Consider the following 24,698-nt stretch of genomic DNA (forward strand, 5'->3'; position numbering starts at 1 on the left):
CACGTTAAATATAACATAGTATAATTTTCAAATTTAATTCACAAAAAAATTCGCAAAAAATATTTACGTTTATATCCTATCGTTATCATCGATCGATCATCGTCAATGCGACAGTCATAAGACACACGCGTAAGACGCATAAATCGGCCCCAAGGATAATCAAATATCAGTACACCATCACGTTGACGTACTCGTAATAATTGGACGTCGGTCAGAGGGACGATTATCGTTGGACTGGAATGGGGCAGCGGTCGTGACTAATCGCGACGTTATTACGATTAGACCCATCCGAGCTATAATTAGACGACGATCAACCGGGTATGGACTCCGGTTGCGATCACGCGAAACGCGTTCAATCGGTTGACATTGGGTGGCCGCGTGCGTTCAGCAAACAACGATCGACGAAATCTATGCACACCTCGAGAATCGAAGCGACCAACCCAACCCTTCCGGTTTGGGGTTTCAATGGAGCCAGAGCACGCCTCCTGCTCCTTCCTTCCCTTTTTATTGGCCGTTCCACCGTTTAAATAAGCCGGAGATTGTGATAAGGATCGCAGGTGAAGTAAAATAAATTACATTCGTAATACCAAGTGGTCAACCCCTATTACCTCGGGCTCTCTCTCTCTTTCTTTTTGTCCCTGTTTCTCGATAACTATCTACCCTTTTCTTCCTCTCCTTTCGTTGGTCTCTCCTCTTCCGTTCGATGGGATACCCGGACTCGGAACGAGCAGATATTTTTTTCTCAATTTCCGCCACTCACGCCGCTGGCTGGAATCTCTTTTGATTTTAAGCAGAACGAGGGCTTTCGTGTTATTGGTCCCTCTTTAAACCAACCATCGTCCAACGTTTAATTTCTTCTTCTTCTTCTTCTTCTTCTTCTTCTTCTTCTTCTTCTCGTCGTAGTTAAGAGCAAAATGATCTCGTAATTTTGTGAAAAATGTTCGTGTCGAAACGTGTGAAGAAGATTAATACCATGAGAAAGAGATGGCTATTAGGAATATTATTCCTATTTTCATTCCTATTCTCATTTTTAATATCGATACGCTAAATCGAATTTCTATTTCGTTATTATAAATGATGTCGAGCGTTTGCAAGTATTTGCTGTTATTGCAAATTCAATGGAATGATTGAATTCGAGGATACGGTAAGGAGTGCGGGATTTGAAGACATATTGCTTGGATTTTATTCGACGTGCAATATGTAAAGCCACTCAAAAATCGCAATTGCACCTGACGTATATCCAAGATATATGAGGTACATCTGTATATTCCGCAAAAATATCTCGAATGACGAATGTTATCTTGCATTGTGAATCTGACAATAAGATTTGTAACTGCTGCAATTTAATCTTCTTAAAATTATTGCTTTATTCTTGCGATTTTAAATAGAAACTTATCAATTGGTATCGTACATTTATGCATACCAATATGCATATACGTTTATATATAACAACCAGGTATTATTCTTATCGCATCAGAAAAATAATGGTTTCAAAGGTATTATAAAGAGTAGTAACAGTTTAACTGTTACATCTACTTTTTATTTTTATTGTGCAGGTTGTATTTAATCCAACTATAGTTTATTTAATTCTAGTATAGTACTAGTCTAGTATTATTTTAACAAAAAAATATTCACGTTAGGAAAGTAAATGTACAACTACGTTCTACTACTAGAGATTTCCATTCCCGATTAATAATAGCTCGTCCAATTTGTTTGATAACAGTCTCGTGCAATTAACATGAAGAGAAATATTTCTGATAATAAATATCCCTAATCTGAAAAGAACAATCGCAATAAAATCGATTAACAATTTTAAATTTTATTAAGTTCGTTCGCATAAATCGAATAAATTCATTACATTCATACTCCTTTTGTGCGCGTAGCATCACGCAATCGATAAAATATTTTCAACTGGTTTACTCGATATTCATCAGAATGCATCAGAATCAGTGTTCCAGATCCGTCTCGCAACCTCGATTCCTCGATGCCATTGCGAATTCCCAAGTTGCGTGTCTCGTCCGTACACATATCCACCCCGATGCCCTGAATATGTCTCCGGATCCGAAAACATCGTTGCTTGCACGTGCTGGTAATTATTACACGATCCTAAACGTTCCTTCCTCTTGCACGTTGTTTGCCATAGTAAAACAAAGACGAGGTCGAGGTGTGTAGACACACGAGGCGGTGTCCAGTGGGACGGTGGCAATAAAATGGCGGCCGCTACATCGATTACGAGTCCGGAGGAACGGAAGTTGGCCCACGATCGGGCAATAACTCTAAATATCGAGATATCGACCGTGTGGCCCCATTTCTACGGATTAGCTCGGCTGTGAATAACGCTCGTCTAACACCGCCCATTACAGTGGTGTTTTTTTTCTTTTTTTTTTTTTTTTTCTTCTTCCTTTTCTTCATTCCCTCCTCCGGAGGAATATTTCCGGCTCGATTTTGCTCGATTTACCATCATGATTCCGGGATGCGTTAGCAGGGAGGATTAGTGAAGTTGACGTATGAGTCGTTTACGAATGATTAAACAGGAAGCTAAGGTGGATAACAATCTGTGGGTGTATTGTTGTTGTTGGTGATGATGGTGATGGCGCATTGTTGTTTGAAGATTCATGAACGAGATACGCGAGCTGTGGAAGAGTTGAAGCGGGGGATTGGATTCGAATTGGATGTTAGGAGTGGTACTTAAAATTTATGGAAAGTGTATAGAGTTATAAATTTATATCGAGAATTTTAATATTGAGGATTGTTAAGAGTTAAAAAGATTATTTAAAGATTATATTGAGACTATTGAAAAATAATAATGTGATTATTTTATTTGAAAAGACATATGTAAAAAGTAGAAAGAATTTCTTTTTTTCTATAAGACATGATTTTCTATAAGATTTTAATAATCGATAATTTAAATAATCGATATTTTTAAAATGGAACAATATATATGTTTTTTCTACATTTTTATGAAAAAATATAAAAATATAAAATCATTTTCACTTTCATTCGTAAAAAATTTACTTTTTTCTTCTTTTTTTTTATTCCTCGAGCAGAATCTCTGATTTTAATTGACAAGTACTTACTTAATATAATTTATGTCGCTTTCTTTCTTCGTTTCTAAATTCTATTATACTAAACGTAAAGAATCGTTGGAAGACTAGTCGAAATCGTTTCTTCAATTGGCAGACAATTAGCAGGATTATCGTTCTGGATTTCTATGTCAAAAGGTTCCTTTTCGATATAACGAGATTTATATAATTGCATTTGCGTCGAGCTATACAATTTTTTATTCTCGCGTAAAATCGTTGGTGCCACGATTTATTTTAACAGTCCTCTCTTGCTCTCCCATTTTTCCTTTTCCTTGCCTTTTCTTTTTTTTTTTTTTTTTTTTTTCGTTACTTTTAACGAGACTGGCACGCGCTAACGATGCAATATGCATCCAATTACTTTCACACCTTGCTCCCTCTAATTGTTAATTTCGTTTACGTTTTCCGCAATTAAATGTTTAAAAGGTGATTCTTCTTCTTTTTTTTTCGCCATGAGATATTGTTATGTCCATTCACAGTTCAAGATGATTAATCTACATTTATTTGAATCAAACAAAAATAAAACAATATTCGTGAAATTGGAATTCCTCGATGAATTTACTCGACGATGACAAACCCGTTGCTCTTAACGTGCCTGCCAGAATTTCTCTACAAATTTGATCCCGTTGTCGACCATGCAACCAGTCGTCCTCTCTTTTAATTTCGCGCGTTAATCTCGAGTCCTCAGCAACAAGTTCTCTCAACAGATTCACAGGGACAGAGAATTCTCAATGAATCCTTACAATTCTCCAAAGAAATAAAACTGGTGCAAATTTCTAGAGCTTGCATCAGGCTTGAAATGAAGTCACGTAGTTGCTTGATACTCTTGGAAAATGTTTTCAGGGTTATGAGACTTGAAGAAATAGTTCCTGTCCTAAATTGAACCAGTCAAATTTACAACCTTTGAGAAAATTTCTAAAGCTTAAAAATTCGCAATTAGGAAATTTTTCCATCTTTCTTTTTCTTCTTTAATTCGCCATATTTTCCCTTATTCGCCCATATTACACGAATCTATCTCTATTAAATAGAACAAAAGTAAATCGTTAAGTTGTCAAGAGAATTGTTATTCATTATATATTAGCATCGACTGCAAATAGTTTTCCTTTTCTCAAGGATTTACAATTTAAGATAGCTTCTAAATTACTAGGAATAATAAAATAAGATATATCATCTATTCCTTGTAAATATAATAAAAAGATAAATTATAAATACATTCGTATATTGTCACCAACAATGGCGGTCAACTTCCAATGTTTATAATAATAATACTAAATATCGATTAGTGGCACCGATAATTTTTATGTATACTAATTCGTCGATCTTTATTAATGCATTATTGAGCAATGAAATATTATATACAATTTTTTTTCAATCATAACAAACAATATCCAACATAGGATCCCTACATCGCAAAAAATCATCATTGACAGGAAAATTATTTCTTCTTTCCTTAAACAACAGTTTCGCGATAAATTGACTCGTAACTTCACTTCTATTCACACAACTTCGAAATATTCTTTGAACGATCAAATTATTGCACGCTACGAAGCCACTTGACAGCCCCTGCAACTCCTGACGCACGTGAAAAGTATTCCGTTGGCCGGTATCGAGCCGAGCGCGAAACGAGCGGCTCCCTTTGTCGAAGTCGCGCGAAGAGGAAAAAAAAAAAAAAAGAAGAAAAAGAAGAAAAAGAAGGGTCGTTCCAGAAATAAACACGAAAACGCAATGGAACTGTGAAACGAAAGCTCGACAAAGCGCGTCACTTTGTTATTCCTTTTCTCTCCTCCCCCCTTATCGCGACTCGCGCGTTCGTATAAACGATAACGAAGCCAGGTCAGATCGATATCTGGCCCGGTGTGTGGGTGTGGAGACGGGAGTTGGAATTTACCATTCTTTCTTTTATCGACATCGACATCGGGATACAGGGCGGGCGAACGGAAACGAGGGTTAGACTGCCCCGAAGGAAGGCCGCCACAGGAAGAACTTCTTTACCTGACGGCAACTTGGAAATCCTTTTATTTGCTCCCTTCGTGCCCCTTTGAGCGAGGCTTTGGGGCGCCTCGAGGGTGTCGGAGGGATCAAGGAAGGGGTTCATCGCAGGTCCTCGTCGCTCGTGGTGATTTGGGCTCAAGGACGCGGAAATAAAATCGAAGCGCATCGAGGGGGAGGGGCAGAAGGACAGAAAGAGTCGGTGGAGGGAGGACGAGGGAGAGGTAGGTTCTTGGGTGGCGCGGCTTCGAGTTTCTTTTAACGAGCCGGTCGAGCGGCAAAGTTTTTTTTCACCGCTATTAACTTGGCCGTGGCTCGTCGACGGTGGAGGGATTCATGTAAAATTCATCCCAAGTTTAGCGGCCACGCTTCTTGGCCGATCATGGCACCAGGGAAATGAACTTTTATGAAATTTACTTACCTTTCGTGGGAATTACCCTCGTTTACTCGGATAATTGTTAATTAATTTATTAATGGTAAACATTAATTCCTTTTTTTTTAACATCTTATTTATAAACGTTGTTTAATAATCTTCCATTTAGGATCTTATAAAACTTGGATGAACGAGTATAGTAGAACACTTCGTTATTCGATTATTCTACTCTATTCGAATTTGTTTTAACTGAACTTTTGTTATTCGAAACTGTACTGCTTATCTTTTCTTATCACAGCAATCAAAAAATAAAATTTAATTTGAATACATTGGAAAAATTACGCATTAAATATTGAACTGAAACTAGAAGTTCCCCAGAAATTAGAAATTAGACGAGAGTATTATAGAAAAAAACAAATAAAATGAAAATTATTTTTCTTTATACATTATAAGAAATTTGTGTAATTTAGCAGTTAAAAAAGTATGCGATCCCTAATTTTTGCAATAAGAACCATTTTCATCACTATCTTAATTTTGTAAGTAAACAAATATGTTATTTGTCTCAAAATATGAAATAATCGATAAAAAGAAAAGTGTTTCATTATTAAAATTTTTTTATCTGAAGGATCTTGTCTCTCTATTAATTCGAATAATGAAAATTCTATACCTATAATATTTTCATAAACATATTTTTCTTTAAATTAAAAAAGTTTCTTTTATACTTGTGTAATTATTATTCTAATTACATTCATAATATTTACATTATATATTGTATGTAATATTATTTTTGTTAAATAAATAATAATATTGATACAATGTTACAAGTAATATAACATGATATGATCATATATGTATTATACTTATACGCGAATATAATATAAAAGTCTTTTAAAACCTGTTGTATTTACCTGTATACCTGTTCTTTTCTTCTTTCTTCTTTTGTTAGTAACGCACGCGATTCAAAAAAAATCTGATCGTTCTCTCCACCTGTTCCCCTTCTGTTGCAGATTGCATGGCCTGAGGATTTCACGGAGGAAGCGAGAATCGAGCGTCGCGATGGGGTGAAAAGGTTAGTCGGCCCACTTGAAAACTTCTCTGTTCGAGTATTTACCATGTTACACGCAGCTAAATGTCTCGCATAAGGATGCGCACGTGTTCTTTTCACGAAGCTGTGACTGCTTTCCCGTGTCTTTTCGTTTCCTCCTCGCGAATTTTTTCCGCGGCGGATTAAGTTTTGAGTTATTCGCGAGAAACGTGGTAAATGTAATTCTGAAAGCTGTTACGCTGTCGCAAATTTCCTGTTTCTTAAAAATGAATTCGTAAAAATGAATTTGATGAGTATGTATATATATATACTCGTAGAATTATATTTTTTTTTATGATAATATCGAAACGATATATAAGAAATGAACAATTCTATAAGCGTAAATATTGCACGTTGGGCCAATAAAGTATTGACCCAATCTGGAAAATCTCAAACTTTGTTTTCTCTGGTCAAACGAAACTTTTATTCGCTGTTATCTCACAAATATTTACTACTTCCACTACTTCTATTTCAGAGTAGCCAATAGAAATATTTTATAGTATTTCTATATTTCTGTTCTTGATTGAAAACTTTCTGATAATGAATTTGAAAATGATAAAATATCAATTTGAAATATCTTGAAATAGGAAAAAAAAAATATTCTATATATATTTAAATTTTATATTTAACTGATTAATAAAAATAATCAACTTATATATATATATATATATTATAGAATTTAAAAAGATAAATAATTTTATATTATATATTCTTCTCTCAAAATTAAGTTACAAATATATTAAATAATAAATACATAATACAAAATATTTGCAACTGAATGAAGAATTGGAAAAATTATTTACCCTTTGCCTACAATAATATATTCAGGGATAAATAAAATAAAACCCAATTCAAAATTCCTGGTGGACTGGAGATCTCGAGTGGTGTTGGCCTACGAACATTTACTCTCTATCCCTCCTTTGATCTCTCCTCCTTGGGGCTTTGTTAATTTACTCCCTCGTGTTATCCTTTCCTGCGCTGTCCACCGCGATAACTTCTTGATCCTCCCTGTCCCTCGACAATCGTCGGACAGTTTCGTTTCCATCGTGCGCGAGATTGTTTACAGAACCCTCAAGCAAACGGGATCCGGACGGGTTTCGAAACTCGACTCGGTATGAATGTCTGAAGTGCGGCTGAGGGTGAGAGTCGTGCTTTTTCGCGTCGCTTCTCGGTCCAAACGAAGATTGAAACAAAAGGGGACAGCTTATTGCTCCGTTGTTGGATCGACGTTTTATCTCGCGTTGAAAAAAAATTTGAAAGGAAAGTAATGATGGTATCAGTTGGCACGAGAAAAATTATTATTTAACATATTTTTATATACCCTCAACGTGTCTCAAAAAACTTTTTTTCTCGTCGTAAAATTCTTCCAAACTGTATATTATTACAGTTGATTTGAATTTCAATTTTAATCAAATTGAATTATGATACCGATCTATTTTCGAAATGGAAGTATCAAGTTTAATCGGTAACGATTATGAGCATATTCTTACGAGGGATTGATTATTTAAGCAACGTTTATTATTCATAACTTGGCGGCTTAGGGTGTCGGAATTTCTGGTGAAAGTTGAAACAATCGGTTCGTTGAAAGGATGAGCTGTTCGCGGGAGTTTTCCAAGTGTCATCTTAGCGTTGGAAAAAAAAATTCACAGGCAACAAGTGCTTTGTAGTCTCCTTTAAACGGCCTTTCTTCCCACATCTGCATAATAGAATATCTCACTGTGGAAACAGAGAGCCGCCGATCCGGACAAAGGGGCCGGTAATTGCATGATTCATATTACTTGCATATCAAACCTCCTGGAACGTGTAATAATTTCTGGAAAGAGAAAAAATGACTTATGGTTTATGCTCCAGGGAAAGGTGAAAAGAACTCGTGAAAATATTTTAATCGTTGTATAAACTTTCGTATTTTCCCGCAGAATATTATAAGCGAGACGAATGAACGAGATATAATTTTAGAAAAATTTTTATTCACATGTCCACGATCATCATGTCTTTTTGATTGTTAGAATTATAATTGAAATGAAACATTTCTTTTTTTCTGTTTTTATTTGTATAGAATATATATATATATATATATAGACAATCCATAACAATTTACAATACTTTGAAATGTACATCTCTTATAAAAGCTGTGTCAAATACGTGCTACACTGGAAATAACAGAAATAAACAGAGACTATATTTTCGCTTTTATATAGAATATATGAATGTGACTAGAATATAGAATATGAAAAACATGAGAGTATTTCGGTATTGTATTTCGTTCACGATTAATTGTACATTTATACCGTGATGTGAATAATAAAACGTGATCCACGTTGCCTCAGATTTACTATCTACCGTTACATGTAATTTGAACAAGATTAATTCCTGAAATCTCGTACAACCTTAATTACGAAACAAAACAAAGCATCAATAAAATAAACTTTTTAAAATTTACATTCAGAAATAAATACACAGTTTACTTCGTAATAGATCATCTTTTAATTCATTCTACTTTTTTTATTATTTCCTTTCTTACGTTTTTTCTTTTTAAAATCCTTCCAATTAACAATTGATCATATATATTTCAAACTTGACAAAAAGAAAATACTAAACTTATTAAAAGTTGTTCTCGAGATATTGAATATACATATTGATTCATAATTGAATGAGGGATATTGAAATGCGACGAGGATCCATTCGTGATTCGATCTTTCAATTCATTCTATTTTTACTACTTCCTTTCCTTCATTTTTTCTTCTTAAAATTCTTCCAATTAACAATTAATCATATATATTTCCTTGACAAAGAGAAAATACCAAACTTGTTAAAAGTTGTTGGCATTTCTCGAGATATTGAACATATCGATTCATAATTGCCCTTTCGAATGAGGAATTTTGAAATGCGACGAGGATCCATTCTTATCCTGCATTTCTGACGGAAACTCTGCTCCCTGTAGTCTGAGAATATTTACCCGAGCACAGTGTTCGCCGCTTTCCGCGCTAATAAACTGTTCCTCCTACCAGAGTCGCTAATTACTCGACGAACGAACCCTTCGACGTACATACCCTTCTCGGTTCCATACCCAATTCTCTTCTCGAAACGTTGTCTCGTCTGTCTTCGAATCTCGTTCCATTTTCAGCCGACAGTCTTCGTATTTTCTTTTGGAAGAGATTAAAAGATTTTTTTTACGGAATTATTGAGAATCAATCAAGAATTTTCTTTGAAAAAATTGAAAAAACTCGCGTTAAGATTGCTGGAGATGCACGTTAGAATCATATGGAGATTCAAACTAATTAAATAATGTTACTTGGATGCTCTTCGAAATCATTTTCGAAAGCAACGATATCAAGATCACGGAAGTTGAAGTTCGAAAGTTTGAAAATTTTAAACTTATTCGAAAGTTATTCGATGATAGTTAATGTTATTTGAAGATATTAAAGTTATTCCAAGTCAGTTAAAGTCGTTCAGATTATACCGAAATTGGTTGAAAATGGTTTGGAATCAATCTTTGGAATTTGAAATTTATTTAAAAGGAAAAATAATTGAAAGGAATTTCAGTAAGATTCTATCTTAAAGAAGTTCTAAATATTTCAGAAGTCGATATAATGCGAATATAAAAATAATTCTTTTTTTTCATATGCTAAAATAAAAAGTATATTATACATGATGTGCTAACACTTTCTTCTAAGAACACATCTTGAGCCTTAATCAGAATATTACTATATATTAAAACATTTTCCAATTAAACTTTTTGCATATAATGATAAGATACTGATGAATTTAAAAATTGAATAAAATATCTTTAAACATCATTTCTTTCCAATTAAAATATCAACATAAAATATGAAAAATTATTCAGATCATATCAAAATTGAAATAATTTGAGATTAATTTATAGAATTTAAAATTTATATTAAAAAAAAAAAAAGAAAGAAAGACCCAAAAGGATTAAAATTAAAATATTTTCCAATAGAACTTTTCACTATAATGATAAGATACTGATGAATTCAAGCGTATACTCATATTATCTTCGATTGCAGTCGATTAAGCAACACGATGAATTATTGGTAACTAAATCGGTCTATCGTCCAATAATCATCTTCAGAATCCGCAATCTCTTCCCGGAATTATCGCGAGAAGAATTGGCCCGGAACTTTCTTAGAAGAAAACGTAAGAGAAGGGAAGAGAAAACGGAGTAGCAAGTAGAAGAGAAATAGAAATTAGAGACTGGAGGGCGGAAAACGTTCGAGTCGAATAATTAAGGGCAGCAGGGAGACAACGGGTACCTTTAATTCGGTACGATGCACTCGTTAATATTAAATTCAGTCGCCAACGAAAGATGAGTCGTACCCCCTTCTCGCTAATTTCCTCTCGCTCTGAACTTATGTATTATGAAGAATCTCCGCGAATTTCGAGATACTCGACGCTCTTGAACAAGCTGAAAACTATAAACTATCCCGATTATCCAGCGAAATTGTTCTGGAGATTTATTAAAAAAAAATTTCATCCTCTTTAAGGAAAACTTTGTAAAAGCTAAAGTAGTGTTGAAGAATGAAACGAAAGAGGAATGTTATTCGTAAACAGGAATTCTTGTACCAATAACTATAGCGTCTGATCTGTTTTTTGAAAGAAATGTTAAGTTGTGAAACTTTTATTAATAGTGAAAAGTATTAATTTAGAGTTTAGTTTAATTTTAAAAAGTTTTAATATACAAGCATAATATATAGTAAGCATATGAAATAAAACAGTCATGATTAGATATTTATCTTATATTATCTTGTTTTACAGTTTGAAAATTATACTTTTTGGGTCCACAATTAATAATTGACGTGACTTCTTATATAATTTGCCTTTAAAATTTTCGAAAAGTTTTAATTATATTATTATCAATTAGATATCTCTACCAATTTATCGTTTCATTTTCATCATAATTATATTATAATCAAAGCATGAATACTTTAAATTTTCATTAATATAATCAAACTACGATTATTATAGTACTTCTGTTTATTTAATAATAATATTTGGATACTTAGATATCCCTTACTTCTTCACTTAAAAAAAGAATTAGAAATTGTTTATCTTCCTTTTCAAATTTATGTATCATCGTTATTTGTCATACTTTCTTCGAATTATATATATATATACACATACAATTTAGAATTTTTATTATCAAAAAATTATTATATTAATATAATCAAAAATTCTACAACGATATGAATTTTGATTATTAAAAGCAAACTAAAATAAATTTCACTTTAATAAGAATAAAAAACTTTTTTCTCTATCTCTATCTATCTTGAAGATTCATCGCATCTTTTTTAATCCTTAAACGCTACTACGAAAGGAAATTGTGTTAAAATAATACTTTCTTGAATTAATATTTTACTCAATGCAATTTTTAATACAATTATTTTTTAATATCTCGAAAATGAAACGCAACAAAAGTTTCCAAAGATCGAAGATTAGTAATTATCGATACAAAAATATCTATCCCCACAGAATGATTCCCTAGGATTCTAGGTATTTCATCGAGATACATCGAGCCCGAGGACCGTCGAAAGTTGAAACGATCGCGCGATCTTGTCTCACGGAATATTCGCAAACGTCCTTCTACTTACGAACACGGGGGACGTTAGTCTCGAATTCCCAGAGGGTTTAATTAAGAGGGCGTGTTGTCGGTAGCTGGTCGTTGATCAATAGCTCAAGGGGTGTTGTCTATCTCTCCTCTTTGTCCTTATCTTCTGTCCGTTGTTTCTGCTCTTGCTCGCACGTCCTTTGCGCGCTTGTCTTCTTCCCACCATCGTTCGATTTCTACCGACTCGGACACTAATTCTCAACGAGATCTTTGATGTTCGATGTTACCATTGCACGACAAGATGTTGTCATCGTGGATACATTCGTAAGATCTCTCCTCTTCGCGAGAAATTAAACGATATCCCCTATTTACATTCCGCCGTAAGGTGAATCGATCTGGGATCGTAATTCCAGTTTCGAAAATACTCTCATTGTGAGAGGTATGGAATGAAAAGATTGTGAATAATTATTTAAAAGTGCGATCTTCTCGCCAATTTCAATGATTTTGAGATACGTTTGTCAAGATTATCATTCTGGTGTCACTTTTTCTTTTGTACGCGTTAATATTGCTGCTCGGCTTTAAAGGATTCCTACGTGGAGATAGAAATTTCTACGTGAATTTCGTCTGCGTCTTGAGATCGTCTGACTATTTATAGTCTATTCGTCATAACTGAATGTGCGCTCGCATACGTTGCTATGGCGAATAAAGTATAAATGGTTAGACGATTGCAAGACAACAAAACTCATATAAGAAATAGCTTTAATTTTTAAGATACTGACAAAATTTTTTTTTAAATTTATATTATTGTTATAAATTCAATGGACATCAATTTTAATATAAATAACAATAATGACTATATTCTTATATATAACATAACTTAAATAATAAAAAAAAATTAATAGGTTATAGATTAGAATAGATTTATTTGCAAATGCGGCTCTATTCTTATAATCTAATTAAACAATAAAGAAAAAAATTAATATGTTATAAATTAAATTAGATTAAGTTTGGTTAGGTTTTTTAAATTGATTTATTACAATTTATATAATTCATCATGGTGTGAACTATTTTTCGAATTTCATATAATTTCGTTCATATAATTCGTTCAATTATATCTCTAATGATCTTATCACTTTTGCTATATATATATTTGTCATTTGCAAATTATTGACAAGATATTTATCAAATATCTAAATACAAGCAATAACATATCTATATATATTATAAGAAGGGAAATATAATATATATTAAATATCAAATATAAATTTAAATTTGTCAAAAATTTTTTGCAAATATCTTGAACAACTATAACATATATATAAATTGTTCAAAATGATAATATATTTTAAAATCAATCGTTTCTAAATAATTATCAAGGATTATGAATATTTGAAGGATTGGATTAACAATGTAACTACTAATGAATTAGTTATAGAAGTAATTATTATGTATTTATTAATTTAAATTCTTTTATGATGTATAAAACATTTATTGTTGAAATAATTAAAAATATGATATTCTTATGAGTTTAAAATACTAATAATCTAATCGTTCATTTTCGAATGAACGAAAGGATTATTCTTATCGAATGTTCAAAGTGCAATGATCATAATTATAGCCTAATTGGGGTTAGTTTGAAATTAATTCTAGAATTATATAATATCTAGTAGAATTAGTACTTAGAATAATAGCAGTTGAATAGGGAAAGTAACTTTGAATATTTTAATTAATCATTTGCTATGTCATGAAGATTGAATGTTAAAATTACGAAAAATAAGGCCCAGAAATTTAAAGTTTTATGTTAATAAAATACTTCTTTTACACGTAATATTTTCTTGCTTACGAAAAAATTATTTAGAATTTAGAGAATCTTTTTCATATATTTTGATTAACATAATTAATTGTCATGATTTTTTTTTTCAAGTCAATAATTTTTCTCAAGTTCAATATAATTCTCATCATTTGAATTGAAAAATTCTTAATTTTCATTCATACATCAAATATTAACTATGAGAATGTTATTTTATAACTAAAATTAATTTGAGATTCTGTGATTCTATTCTTCTAACACTAAATATATATATGTTTAATATTATTAAAATAAAATATGCTAAAATTTTTATAAAAATGTATATATATAACATTTGTATATCAATTTGACATGTATAATTCTTATATTTTATAAACATTTTTTTGATAACTATTTCATTGCTACAATTATACTCATTATATAACTCCTTTAAAATGTAGTTTTAACATATATAGTTTTAAATATCAATATATATTTACGAATCTAAAAAAGAGATGTTACATCTTCTCTTCGTTCTTCTCTTATTTTTGCAAAATAAAATTAAGATAAGATCGAGAATAATGCGAAATCAAACGATTTCATGCGAATGAAATCCAAGAAATATCATATCCGAAAAATATGATTAATCTATTATTTAAATGTTCATTTATTTATCTTCAATAAAATAATCATAAGAATTAATTATTCATCTTTTCATTGTGTCAATTCAACACATGAGAGATACATTAAGTTGCGAAAATAAAGGATGGATACAAGAGAGTTAGTAAAAGTGGCATCTTTGGCACAAATTGTAGAAAATTTGTCCCTCCACTGTCACGATGTTTCATCGTTATCAAGTTATCACCAACTTTTGCTCACCTTATAAAAACATCGTCCAACGTTTCCCTCCCATAGTTGCCCTCTTGAGCACGAACGTTTACGACACGATATTATTGGGAATATCGCGGCAAGCCTTCTAGGCAGTCGTTAAGAATAATAAAGCCGGTATGCTCCAAGTACGGGGCTCTCTTTCTATCAGTTTTAATGGCAGCTTCTATTGGAGCTGACAGCCTCTGGTCCCGACGTCCTTCACCATCGTCGGCCACTCCAGAGTCCGTTTTAATGGACGCGTCGGCAAACGAATATCCCCTTACATTCGCTTTATGAAAGTGCGCGAAGGGTGACTGCTTATTATCCCTTGTATTGTAACCGCGTTTTCCTCCTGTCCATTGCGTGCTGCCATCACGATCATCGCTAGCACGATAAAGAGCCTCAAACATTTCAAGTTTCGATATATTTTTATTTCCGATATATTTTTATCGTTTTCACAATTATTCCGTGACTCTATGAAATTATTCCTTTTTTTTCGCGATATTATTGATAAATTAACTCTTTTGCAAAAACATGTACTATATCGAAGCAATTTTATTATTAAAAATTAAATTGTAGAGCAACATTCATCCACAAAGAGTTAATTTGAGTTTTATATATTGAAAAATTTTCAATATTATTGATCACAATTTTCCTTATCTTTTATCCTCTTCTTGCTATATTAATCTGTCTGGTATACAGGAAAATCAATAGAAAATATATATAACTAATTTCATAGAAACTCAAACTTACCACGATATAAAGCAATAATTCAAAATTATAAAAGTTTAGAAATATTGTACACAAAAGATTGACTCACTAGAATATCGCAATTAAGTATACGAAAAATATTATTAGTCATCAATTCTAGGGAATAAAATCAATTTTTAAAGTTTTAATCTTTTCAATAGTTTATTATTTTTATTTTTTCAAATATAATTTCATAATGATATAAAACATAACAAAATTATAAAATAACTAAATTTGAATAATATTATCCTATTTATAAAAAATATTTCTAAGCAAAGTTTTATATAAAATACGAAGAAATGATTAAAATTTAAACATTTAAAAATTATGCATATTATTTATACATAATCTATTTCAATTATATTTACACATATAATTGCACAAATTTTCGTTAAAAAATTTTTCGAAATTCACGAATTTCCTTGCAACACACATAGACTTTTGTGACTGACTGTACATCGTGGCAGATATATTTTACTAACAGACTACTAAAATATACATATATATGAAAAATCCAATTCTATCCATCGAGTCTTTTATTTATAATATACCGCGATTATTCAAAAAATTTCAACGACAACATTTCCAAACTCTTCCTCTTCTACTTCTCCCTCCCCACAGCAGAGGTGTCACAGATTCGAAGAGGGGATCCGTTGGACATCGTGCTTTCAACTCATCGCGAATTCACGTATACCACGTCCGCAGAACGGACGGGCTTGTTTTTCGGGAGCGGCTGTTAGATCGATAAACCGTACGGGGGATGTAAATCACGGTACGAGCCATTTGCAAAGTTCCGCACAGTCGGCGTGTGCTTGTTGTCAAATTAATCGGCAAACTCATACGGCAGCTCGGCAAACCGTGCGTCTCCTCGTGGAAACGTTTCCAGATTGTCCGCCACGAGCTGCCGATCGCAATGTTCTAAACCACTTAACCGCGGCCGTGGCGGCGGTTAGACGAGCATCGAAAACGTGGCCGCGCCGCAACGAAACTCGCCCCGTAACGCGGCTAAATCCAGGGGACTTCCGGAATTCGCGGTATCACCGCTCATCCCTGAATTTCGGATTATCAGAGACTACACGCCTCCTCTCTGTCTCTCTTTTCGCCTCTCGTATCTCTCTCTCTTTATCCCTCTGCTTTTCTGTTCCCTTTCCGTGGCAAGAAGAAGCGAAAACGGTTTCGTTGGCGGTCAACAATTAATTTGGATAATTTCTAACTTATTAGCTCAACAAGCGAATGGGTGGAAACTGGAATTGAAGACAGATTAACTTTGACTGCGAACTTCGTTTTGATTATTCACCAGGGTTTTGCCACCCTGGTGAAGATGGTTTCTCGTGCGACGGAGATGTTTCGTATTTGGTGAAAAGAGAGAGATGGGAACGAGTATAGGTGTAATAGGTTCAGGTGTCTTCTTGAATAACGATATTCTCGATATTACTTTGAATATTGGCAAAATTAATATTGGGGGGGGGATGTGGAATATTTAATTGTACATCGAGTTTCAATTTCATAGGCTGAATTTGATACTGTACTTAGGGAAAATATTCTTCGAATATATATATATATATATTTTATTGTAAGAAATATATCGTACGTCATAAACTTGTCAACATGAAGAAACTGATAAATTATGTACTTCGTACAAAGTAACTTTAATATCATCTTACGAATGATATGAATTATTGAATTTAGTTTATAGACATTTTGATAGATTTATATATTGGAAGATATTTCGAGGAAATAAAAGACATTTCTGATTCGTACAATTAAACTTCTACTTTATAAATAAAAATCTACGATCAGATTTCGTTTCAAATAATCTCTATTGAAAGCTTTTCGAATCAATAATATAATCAATAAAAAATCTCGATACAGAGAATCAAATCGTAGAGACATTAAAAAAGAATACTTTAATAAACAACTTTTCTGCGAAATCTTTCTTTTTTTATACAATAAATAATTTACAAAATTATTTAATTACGCGACTTACCCTACACTCGCGCAGATTTTAAAATTTATATATCTGTAATTTTCCATTAGTCGACAACAAAAAAGCTATCCATCACAAAAAGAAGTCGTACTCGTAAAATATAAAAAGAATATCGTATTATAACATCGAGATTCATCGAAGAGGCAGAGTCATAAATCGAAGTTCCCCGTCGTAGAACACGGAACTACCTGCCTGTGGAACAGAGTCACAGAGAGGGACGATAGGAGAGGTTGGTTCTGTGCACGCAAAACAGTAGTGCACGCTCGTATACCTTTGAAAGGGGTCGGCGTTCAGAGACAGAACAGAAGATAGGGATATTAATCCGAGAGCAACCCCTTTAGACTCTGTTTGTACCGGGTGTCCCGCTAAAACCGAGCACCGCCGTCCGTTGATTTACGCGCCAAGTCGGCGAGAAGTTCCAGCCACGAGTTTACTAGGCTTTTTGGCACGTTCCTGGACCTCTGACTAATTGCCCTGCGCCGTTGCTAATTTCGACGCTTATCAAGACTTGCACGTTCCTCGCTCGACCCTGAGTCTTCTTATTAATAAGCGCCATCTCCACGGACTAAGATATTCTCCGTTTTGGAAAACACCTGCGAGTTAAGTGTTTTTACTAGTTGGAATGGTGATTTAAGGATTTCTTCTAAATCTTTTTTCGTAGAAAAATTGATTGGAAGGGAGATTTTTGTTTCGAAACAATGTTATAATGATTATTCTAGTTTTCTAGATCCTTAATTCAAGGAATTTAGTTTATTTTTGAAGTGAGATTTCGAATTGATATTTGTTACGATTTGTCATAATAAAGATTTTGCAAGCAATTCTATTAATTATAGTTAATAATAATTGCATACGTATTGGAAATTGTTTTTCTTATCAAGTCTAAAGTTATGAGTAACATGTAATTATATAAAAATATAATGCTGGAAGAAATGAAGAGATAGAATAAGAAAAATATGGCTTCAAAAACTATTAGAAATACGATAATTTGTTTAAAATTGAACTGAATAATTTAAATTGTTTTGAAAAGTTAGAGAAATTAGTTTACCGGATGACGCGTAAACAAAATTTTAAAAAAATTACTATTGGTTGGAATCGCAAAGAGAATACTAATAAATGTTATTTTTTTTTCAATTTTTTCTATGGCTTTGATAAAAATTTAAAAAGTACATTTTGTAGATATATGTCAATTGTACACATGCTAAAAATTTCATCAAAATCGATTGCCAAATAAAATCGAGTTACAAATAATCAAATATAATGAAAAATCGTTTTTTGTTTTAAAATCTTTAGATCTTTACATCTTTCTACTAAATACTTAAATTAATTACGTAAGTAATTAAGTACATAATATAAATTTTCAGAATGTGTTTTTTTAAATTTTAATTACAGATTTATAAAAAAGTTTTTTAAAAAAACCAGTTTACTATTTTCTTCGATAAATTGCAATTTTTTTAAAACATTTTTTTTTACACGTCATCTAATAAAGTAAAATAATCCTTCTAATCGAAAGTTCTCAAAACAATTTAAATCGTTGAACTCCAATTTTAAAATAGTTATCGTGTTTTAAATGATGTGGCAATATTTTTTGAAGCCACTATCAATCTCCAAGCATCATATTATAAATGGCTATACCAATATAAATTTGTATATTCTGTGAATATATATTGATGCATTTAATGCATATAATATAACAAAAAAAATTTTAATTGTGCAAGAAATAATTAAAATACAAACTACACGATAACTACACGATTCAAGAAATTAATACGTTAGTAAGCATACGGTGAATTGGACAAGGGTCGATAGAAGGGTGGCAGAGTTTTCTATTGTTTTTCGCCTTCTCCCTTGATAGTCGTGAAAGAGCACGTGATAAATGAATTGGATGTAATTCGAATGCCCATTGTTTCGCTTTAACGAGGACTCCGAGGCGAACACGTGGAAATGTCGACGCCTTTAAACGAGATATTACGAGACTTGTTACAGCTGTCTCTTTGTTACCTTGCAAATGGACGAATGAAATTCCGAACGAAACACATATTTTATACGATCTCAAATCGATTTATGATTCTCAGGTATCGACGTCGAAATGATTCAACAGAGAAAGATCTTTATTCCTATTTCAACCCTTTCGATGATAATTTTTCAATTTGAAAATGGAACATTCTTCTTTACACATCGATGAATATCGTTCAAATTTGTAAAATTAACATTGTAATTGTTTCGTTGATCAACCTTCTCTTTAATAAAAAAATTTTATTCAATTTTCTATGAAAAAATTTTTCTCACTTTGACAATTTGACAAAAAATGAAATAATATTTTCTACACTTGTAGAAATAAAATAAGAAAAATATAAAAATGTCTAAATGATATTAGGAAATTCGTTTGAATATATTCTGTTATTAATTAAGTTCTTTCAGATATATTCTGCGCGTATAATTTGTAAAAGAACATTTTTTTTTATAAATAATAATAAAATATATCAATTTTAAAATAAAGCAGTTGACTTAAAATAAAAATGTCAAATTGGAAATAAAGAGAGAAAAAAAAGAAAAAAAAAGAAAATTATAATTATAAATATAAAATATCACAAGTAAAAATAAACAAAAAATTATTATCCAATTGTCAAATTGACATTTTAAATTTACAAATAAAAATCATTGTTACAATATCAATTTTGAACAATCACGAAAAATTATAAATAATTTATAATTATTAAATAACATAACGTAACATAAATAATATTAACATAACACCGATATTAAATTATTGAACAAGAATTACATTTAAGAGAGGCGGGAAAAATGAACGGAAAAAACAAGAAAGGGGTGCGAAACGGGTGAACGACGTCCGCTAATAAATGAGCGTTCATTCCTCGGCTACGTGTCTCGTGTCACAGACACGCAATTTCGATGAGCACGCCAATTCGCATCGTGAAAGTTGTTTACGAGCCGGCCGAAAAATGCAGGGGACGCGTTGGCCAACCGATCGCGCGGAAATAAAATATTTTCTGAGAGCGTGTGCGAGAGCCGAATTTATTGGTTTTCCGCGGCTGGACTCCACGAATTTCGCGGCTGTCGCGCTATTTTCTCTCCGTTCCGCTTTATTGAAATTATTCGCGAGAAAGTTGCCTGCGATATCGTTGAGTGAAAAAAAAAAAAAAAAAACCAGAAACGAGAGGCAAAGAGAATCAAGTGGATCGGTGAAATAACTCGAATCGCTCGACGAATAAAGCGGTCTCGCAAATCGTAATTGCTTAAACGCGCTGCCCTCTTTTTTCCTACCGTTTCCTCTATTTTTTCCCCTCCCCTTTCTTTTTTTCTTTTCCTCCCTCCTCATTCTTCTTCTTCTTTTTCTTTTTCTTTCCCCCCCCTACAATTTTGTAAAAGTATCGGTCGCATGAGCAATTTTACGATCGCGTGGCTCTCAATTAACGAATCATTCCCCTCGTTCTGGACGTTTTTAAGAATATAATGGCCGAAACGCGGTTGTAATTCTTGGAAGCGATTGCTAGTCGCTGACGACTGTTTTAGGGAGGATTTTATGGCGATCGACGATTTCCTGTTGAGAGTCGTCTACCCCTTCATTTCAGAACGAACACTGTCATCGTTGAATATATATATATATAAACGAACGAAAATGATTGGCGCATTATTATGCCGCAAACACGGTACCAGGCACGTGCTTGGTTTCGTTTGATCGATGATGTTTTTGGGCGTCTATCTATATCTCTTCCCTTTAATTACAATTCACAAATGAAAAGTTAGGGGATTAACTATTTTATTCGCGATTTAAAAGACTATAGATGGTACTCTTTTACACGACAGTGTACGTAATTCGATACGAATCGTACTCGAAGAGTATTCATTTGCATCTTTTTGTCACAGAAAACTGTCATTTTATATTTCACTCTTCTATCATGATCTTGGCCCGTATATTCCATTTAACTCGTCAATTGTTCGAATGGCACATCTGTTTGTCGACCGAGGGGTACAAAGAGAATTTTTTTTCAGAGAAATCCTGGTTACCTAATAGCCTCGTTAACATCATTAAAGTTCTCTGATTGCTGCCATTTCTACGATCGAATAACATCGTTACAGAGAGGGAGGAGAACCCTGAAATTCGATTGGAGGACACGGTTGGCCGAGGGCGGCTATAAAGATTGCGCCTTAATTCCATTTTCTACCTCACCGTTTATAGAACAACATCTTTATTATCGACGATGCGATTTAACAATTTGCTGGGAACAGTCTGTAACTCTATCTTGATATAGATTGAAACTTTCCTTTCTTAGAGAGACTGCCGTTTTAATGATTAAATTTTAATCTTGTTCGGTTCCTTCTCTTTTGTTTTCTTTTCTTTTTTCTTTTCTTTTTTTTTTTTTTTTTTTGCAATTAACACACCCCGTTGGTCTCAATCAACACGACTCTTCAGAAATACAATTCGTCGAACGATCGCAGCAGATGATGTCATCGAGATGGGCGCGACATTGTACGCGTACCCCTTCGTTCTTAGTCAGCCTCTCTGAAACAGCCTTCGTTGCTATTCAAACGTTTCTTTCAGAACCCGATGCACGCGTACAAGGGTGCTAGACCTTGATAGCGTGCTGTCTAACGCACAAAGCTGATGAAAAATCTGTGAATACATTGTCGAGGATGGGTTCTTATATGGTTCTTCAATAGATCGACAAGAAGTTGTTGTAAGTTCGTTAATATTAAATGAAGAATCTGTAAGGAAAAAAATCTTTTAAAAGTATTTTCCATTTTATAAAACAATTGAAATTATCTAATAGAAACGATGATTGTGTTATTTTTTTTATTAAAGGATAAACGATTTGCTAAAGGTATTCTGATCATGGATCGATGGATTTATATGGATTATTTTTAAATTTCAATATTTAATTGCAAATTTTATTTATTGTTAATATATTTCACACAAATTAATAATATATATATTATATACCTATATGATTTCGTGATCAATTTTTTCAATATTCAATTGAAAATATTTAAAGTTTAAGTTTTGAAACAGTTTTATCAAATCATCAATCATCACATTAGCTTAAAGAAGAAAATTTAATATGTGATAGAATCATTCAAAAATAAAGAATATGACAAAATAGTAAAAATACTCATTCAAAGTAAAGAAACATAAATTATTAATTTGTGTATATATATATATGCATATTAATAATGAATAAAAATAGTAATTAATAGAACTTATTTATAAAAATTATTATTAAATGTATTAAAAACACGAAAAATTGTGAGTGGTTTAATTTTTTTTACCAAGGATTGTAATAATTAGTTAAAATTAAAAAATATTGAGAGGATCCAGAGGAAGAGAGAAAGTTAGCTTGGTAATATTTTAATATTTTTATTTTTAATTACGATTATATATTTTCTCTTATTATTAAAGTAACGAAAAATGTAGCGAAATAAAATTTTCCATGTAGCAGAAATGCTACATTTCCTTAACGAGTCAAAATCTATCTCGTAACAAACAAGTAAAGAAAAAAAAAAAAAAATTACAGGAAAGCATATTCGCTCAATTCGCGATACAATCAAAGTTGAAAATTTCAAGAACGGTCCATGAAGTTAATCCGAAAAAGATGGGTTGGGATCACGTAGATCCAACGAACTATCGTCGGAAACGTTATTTTGTCAAATGATCAGAACCAGTTCAAATTTAGTGGCGACCGATTCGCATCGCACTCCCCCCCGCGCACCACATCCCCCCCGTACACCTGATCCATAGTTAACCTCGTATGCCTAGTAGGCGTTCCCTGGACACCAGGCTTCGTCGTATTTAATTTACGATCGAACGATCGATAATTCGTGGATTTATCGTGGAAGGCCGATCGGATACACGCGAATAATCGAGCCTTTCTCCCCGTGTGTCACCGCGTGGCTTAATCCTGCATTCGGTAAATATCGATGGAGCCCACCACCTTCCTTTTCCTTTTTTTTTTTTTTTTTTTTTTNTTTTTTTTTTTTTTCCACCAATTCTTTTTGTCCCCGTTCCATCCTCTCCCATCCTCCTTTTTCGACCTCTTTTTTTCCTCCCTCCCTGGTAATATGAATGTACCGTGCTCGCATCGTGGCCACGGATTGGGACTTTTATTCTGTTCCGTGAAATGGCCGCGTATTTCTTTCGCTGCAATAAAATTTAATCCTCTTTGCGAATTTTTCCAAGCCGATTAACGGAAACTTCCGCGCCTCCCCGCGCCTCCCTCCCTCCACCTCTTGATTCCGCGTCGCGTTTTCGAGGGAAAGTCACGTTTTCCCTTTGATCGCACGCCGGGGGAATATTATTAACGAAAACGATTCGCGATTCGACGCGGCCAACTCGTTGATCCACTAAACCGGATCCCTCTCCGCCCACTCTCCTGTGTGCAATTTGACTTGTTGATTTAACCTAACACCCGTGGAAATTTCGCGATTTTCATCATGCGACGCGTAGTTAGCACGGCCCGTCGATATGTCGTCCATAACCGGGGCCGTTCTCCGAAAATTCATACGCTTATACGAGCCATATATATTGCGGGCTTTTCATGACGGTTTAATGAAACGCGTATTCATGGGCCCACTCGATGGCCCATACCCTGTGGAATAAACTAGGAAAAAATAACTTTAAGAGAATAAAGTGAAGCTTATATATATATTAATTAATTAATTGTATCGTTATTTGGGTTACTGTTAAGGAAATAAATTAAATCGATGAAAGTTTCTACGTGAAAAATTTTATTTCGTTACATTTTTCGTTGCTTTAATGGAGAAAATATATAATCGTAATTAAAAATAAAAATATTAAAATATTATTAAATTAACTTTTTCTCTCTCTCTCTCTGGATCCTCTCATATATTTTTTAATTTAATATAATATATATTTAATTTAATATATTTTTTAATTTTAGCTAATTATTACAATTCTTGGCAAAAAAAATTAAGATCACTTACAATTTTTCTTCTTAGTACAGTGTTCTTAGTACAGCATTAAATAATAATTTTTATAAATAAGTTCTATTAACTACTATTTTTATTAATTATTAATATGTACACATTTTTATTATTTTATCATATTTTTTATTTTTGAATGATTTTATTATATATTGAATTTCCTTCTTTTAGATAATCTTGATGATTGATGATTTGTGTAGAACTTTTAAAACTAATAAATTTTAAATATTTTCAATTAAATATTGGAAAATTAATA

Source organism: Apis laboriosa, unplaced genomic scaffold (genome assembly GCF_014066325.1).
Source record: "Apis laboriosa isolate Shangri-la unplaced genomic scaffold, ASM1406632v1 scaffold58_cov148, whole genome shotgun sequence".
In the NCBI taxonomy this organism is placed as follows: Eukaryota; Metazoa; Arthropoda; class Insecta; order Hymenoptera; family Apidae; genus Apis; species Apis laboriosa.